Source organism: Phyllostomus discolor, chromosome 5 (assembly GCF_004126475.2).
Source record: "Phyllostomus discolor isolate MPI-MPIP mPhyDis1 chromosome 5, mPhyDis1.pri.v3, whole genome shotgun sequence".
NCBI lineage: Eukaryota > Metazoa > Chordata > Mammalia > Chiroptera > Phyllostomidae > Phyllostomus > Phyllostomus discolor.
Genome location: NC_040907.2, coordinates 133,809,073 through 133,814,674, shown reverse-complemented (window position 1 = coordinate 133,814,674; position 5,602 = coordinate 133,809,073). Strand labels below are relative to the sequence as shown.

Below are 5,602 nucleotides of genomic sequence, written 5' to 3'. Positions count from 1 at the left end.
AAAGAACATTCAATAAATATTTGCTAATATTATTCATTACTAATTTGATAATAAATGTTTCCATCAATAATTAATTTCATTGAAATAGAAGCTGATATGAAATGAAAACTTCTGGGTATGAGTTTAGAAGCACAACTTTGAGTCATGGCTCTGGCAGTTATATCTGAAGTGAGTTATAGAATTTTAGAACTGGAATATGGGAGTGATTTTGAGATTATCTTATTGAATTTACTCAATTTATGTGAAGAAATTGAGGCCAGAGGATTCTTGCTGAAGGCCACACTGCTAGTTGGTAGCAGCATGTCCTCCTGTACACCGCTTTTCTTCACTGAACTTGGCACTTAGTTTTTTCATATGGAAGTCAGGTATTGAATAATATTAATTTCACTCCAAACTCAATTAAAATTAGGGTCTTTTAAAGCTCAAATTATTAAGTTATCCAACAAATATTTATGTCTAAATCTGAACATATGCCTATTTTATAACATGGTAATTCTACCTCTAAGTATGTATTTAACATTTATATATATACCAACAGATATGCACTAGAATGTCCATAAGAGCACTATTTCTATTAGCCAAAATCTGGGAACTGCCTAAATGCTCATCAGCAGCTGAATGTATAAGAGAATTAGTGCGTTTACGTGATGGCATATGATGCAGTAAGGAGAAGGGTGAACTACACATACCCATAATGTCGATGAATTTTACCGTTATAGTGTTGAATGAAAAGTCATACAAGAAATAGTTTATATTATGTGATTCCATTTATAGGGAGTTCCAAAACAAGCACAACTAAAGTATGCTGTTAGAATTGGGAATGGTGGTTACTGTGAAAATGTACAGAAGTATTTCTGGTAATGTTTGTTTCTTGCTTTGGGTTCTGGTTGCACAGATATGCTCAGACTGTGAAAATTTAGTGAGTTTTATACCTATGATATGCATACTTCTCTCCATGTATCTTGTACTTCAATTTTAAAAATAAAACACAGTAGAACATATTTTTGATTCTCACCTGTTGTCAGCCACACATTCATGTGCCAGGGATAAAATAGTGAACAAACCTGTATATTCTGCCCCATGGAAGCTGTTTTTATTAGGGGGTGGAGGAGACAGTCAGATGCAATGAAGGAATGTTAATGTTATTGTGAAACCATAGTTGGTCATTGCTTCTGCATTTATTAAGTAGCTACTTTGTAGTTGCTATTGTTGTCTTCCAATTTATAAACTTTTGGTAATGCATCATATTTCGTTCTATCTCTAAGACCTTCTTTGAAATATTATTACTTTTTTTTATCTATAAATGCTCTCTCTTTTCTTGGCTTTATGCTGATTTACAAGTGGTTTTAGACTCATTTTTTATCAGTATGTCAATAGATTTCTGCCAATTACCACAAAGTGTTCATTTCTGATAAAGGAATAGAAACAAAGCAAGATAGAAAAACCTGCTTTGGCAGCCAGTGGTATATGGGACTTATTACAGCCACTTAAGTAACCTCAGCAGTGATCTGTTTACAAGGGAAAGACAATTGCTTTCTAAGATCTATTGCCCATTTAGTGACCTCACTGACAAATGTTAACATTATTCAATATTGTTCTCTCATGTTTCCAAAGTTGTACTTTAATTGCCTTTCAGACGAAAGGGATGCTTTAATTATTATGCTTAATTGTGCAGAAAGAACAATTGCAAAAACAGAGATATACAGTGATGTTTCAATGTGCTTTTATGGAATAAGTGAAGTTCAAGAAGCAAAAGAAAAATGCTGAGAAAATGGGAAGAACTCAGAGTGTGTAGAGACATTTATTGAGACCACGTATAGGGGCCCTGAGAGAAGCAAGAAAGATGCTGATTAAAGGGGAGAACACAGTATGTTTTTCTTGATCACTTCTGATTGTGTGTATCAAAATGTCCCTGTAGAGTGAAGGAATACATAAAGCCTTTAGCTTGTGTTTTTAATAAGACTTATGGTATTATTTAATTTAAAGCTTTATAAATAATCTATTAGTCAATAATGGTTGCTTTTACGAGACTCATGGTAGACATCTTTTGTAGTTATTATCCCATTCCCTTCCTTGTTTTTTGGTGGTTTTTCTTTCCTTTCACCTCAGTCAGTAGTGGGCATGTGGCTCCTGTTGGCTGTTTTGCACAGTGCAGTCTGGCCCACAGTTTACAGCTGGTTGGAAGAAGGAAGAGCACATGTTTCAATCAGAGCAGCTTTCTTAGAGTGTGGTCACTGTTGACAGATCAAGAGGTGGACCTGTGACCCAAGCTTGGCCAATGCCTTCCTTAGAAATTTTGAGTTGAGTCTTAGAAAGAGAGGTTGATCTTTCTTTGCATGATTTTATATACATATGTACTATATAAACATAAACATAATACATATATTTATATAATACATGCACACACGATGGTCTGTCCTGAAAGTATCCTGCCATGTACTATGATAAATAGAAGAATTTATTGAAGAAGATACAAGATACAAGAAATGTTGTATATAGGACCATGACACCTCAGTTCCCTTCAAAGTAGGCACCATGGGACCTCACACAGTTCTTCCTGCATCTCTTCTACTGTTCAAAACACTCTGCAAAATCCTTTGTTGGAATTGCCATCAGCTACCCTGTCTATTTTCCTGAATCTCATCTGTGGCCTGAAATCTCTTCTTTTTCAAAGGTGATTTTTGTTTTAGGGAAAGCCAGAAGTTGCAGGGTGCCAAATCTGGGCTGTAGGGGTGCACTGAGTCACCTGGATGATTTGATGTTTTGCCAAAAAATTGCATGGGACTTGATGCATGAGCAGGCGCATTGTTGTGATGAAGTTGGCAATTACCAGTTGCTGTTAGCTGTGGCCATTTTTGTCATATTGACCCTCTCAATTGACAAACAACATTGAGGTAGTACTCCTTATTAATTGTTTGGTATGGAGGGACGTACTCAGGATGGACAAACACTTCCCAATCAAAAACACAGTTAACATGGTTTTGATCTTGCTGTGACTTTGCTGTGCCTTCTTTAGGCATGGAGAACCAAGCACCTTCCACTGGGGTGACTGGGCCTTCCTTTCTGTATCATAACGATAGACCCATGATTCATCTCTGGTTTTGACCTTCTTGTGGAAATCTGGTTCATCTGTAGTGATTTCAATCAAGTCATTAGCAACTGCAGCATGATGTTCCTTCTGCTCTGGTAGCAAAAGCTGTAGAATGAATTTTGTCATGACATGTTTCATGCCAAGGTCCTTCATCAAAATCTAGGACACAGTACTCATATCACAGTACTATACATAGTACTCACAGTACTCATAGTTTTTGGAGTCCCCCAATCAGCTTCTAGCTCTTGCACTGTCAGTCACTGATCCTTGTTGATTGTAGCCCGTACATGTTCAACTTTCTCAGGTGTTCTGCTTGTTTCAGGCCTTCCAGAAGGTGGATCACTTGAACAGATTCTCAAGTATCTTTGAAGCATTTGTGCCACACTTTTATTTGTGCTGTACTCATTACATCATCCCTGAAAGCCTTCTGAATCATCTGAATAGTTTCCACAGAGGAATGTTCAAACTTAGCGCAAAATTTGATGCAGATTCATTGGCCTACTTGCTCAATCTTTTTGAATGTAATGGCCACTCAGTACACATGCTCACTCAATGGTGTCTACTGCCTCCACTGACTAGTACAGTGAAGTCGTCATTATTTACACATGTGCATTCCAGTCCACTCTCCTTGGCTGCTAGGTTACATCAATGTTGTATAAACCGTTCTCATTATACTAACAATGGCTGGAGAGACCCTGGTCATATATGCTGTTTGTAGACATCTTTTTCTGTTATCTGCTATATTCTGTAACAGAAATGAATGCTACATGTGTGTAGTGGAGAAAAGAGCTGGGAGGTAAATGTTCTTGAAGAAATTCTGGTTCCTAGTTCCTGTCCATTCATGGAGGCAAGGGGACATTCCTTTTCTTGGATTCCATGAGAATATGAATTACCCTTAGATGGCAGAGTGGGTTTCTGTACTTGCAAACAACAGTTCTATGTACTATAGCTCCCTTACTTTATAACAACTCTCTTCTGCAGACCATACATATGGGTTACAACTGTACAATCCAGTATACAGTCCTTTTGGGAATGAAATGGTTTAAATAAATATAATAAATATAAGGGGTAAATAAATATTTTAGAATGTCTAAGAAGAGTGTATATGTCATTTTACATTTGGAATTATGTTTCACTGGATGATAAAAACTAATTATAGAAATCATTTCATGTTAAAGTTGAAAGGAATCTTCACTTCAGATTCTTTTCTGGCTTAGAGAAGTAGGGCCCATGGTGGTCAACAGACCTATTCCGATTTCAAGGCTCATCAGCCCCAGTAGGACTTTTCCATTGGGACAGTAGAGAGATTGTAGATGGGCCACTACAGAATCTGAACCTGAAGGCAGAGAGCTAAATTCCAGAGCGAATGGAAGCTGGGGCGATAGGGCATGGAGGAGCATTTCTGTGGAATGCATGGAGAATGAAGTTGTGAATTCAATGTCAGGTACCCACACACCAAATTCCATTTCATGCCCTCTTTTTTGCCTGGCCCATCATGCATTTTGTAATTGCTACCTTCTTTCTGTCTTCTAAACTCAAAACTCTTAACTTCTTCCCATAATTCCTCATCTCTCAACCTCCCCTGAAGAACCCTTAGGTTAGGGCTGAATGAGAAGATATCTTCTTTGGCAGCCATCAGAGAGATGTGTGATTCAATGAGATTGAAGCAGGATGTGGACCAGAAGGCACTTTGGGAGAATATGTTCTCATAAGGGAAATATTGGTAAATCAAGAAATTATGCATAATGAACTCATCTAGTCAGAGGTCATGGAGAACTAACTAGAAATTTGTACATTTTCTGGGTGGCTCAGGACATGTTTCTGATTTTCAGTCTCATTTCTTAGATGGGAAAGTTGCCCTTGACCTATATATACCTCACTGAGTTCATCTGTTTATTGGGAGAGTGAACTAAAATTTGCAGTTGTATAGTTTAAATGAGAAAATACACATGCAGAATTTAGCACAGTAAGAACTCACTATATATTAGCTGTTAAAACTGGGAAAGGTCACTCCTGGCCTTTTGGCTAAGATCAAGTATAGTATCTGTTCCTATTAGTTTAAAACTGGGAAAAATAATTTTTAAAAAGGTAAAATTATGACTCACAGAAATATAAAACAAACATGTGTTAAAGATTTTGTTGAACTCATTATTAAATGAGTACAACCATTTCAAAAGGGAAATCTATAGAGTAGGAATATTGAAATTAATGTCTCTAAACAGTGCATGATTTTCTATCGGAGGCACCCAGTAGTCTTTTTTGCTCATTTCAAATTACCCGACATTGCTATAATTATTATTAATTCATCTTAGCTGAGTTCTTCCATTCATGCCCACTGATCAGGAAGGTCTCTACCTTTGACAGATCATATATCTAATGTGCTTAAAACCCACATTTACAATATAAGTATACCTTCCCATTCCAGGTAGATTTTGCAATAGAGTTCTTCTGTTACAACCCCTTATTATCAAGCCTTCAATTCTTGGCCATAACTTAGCAGCTTGGATTAAA

At 36.9% G+C, this 5,602-nt stretch overlaps 1 pseudogene; it reads left to right on the top strand.

Moving 5' to 3' along the window:
* Positions 1-5,097: 5,097 nt before the first annotated feature.
* On the top strand, positions 5,098-5,197 carry LOC114498157 (annotated as a pseudogene).
* The last annotated feature ends 405 nt before the right edge of the window (positions 5,198-5,602 follow it).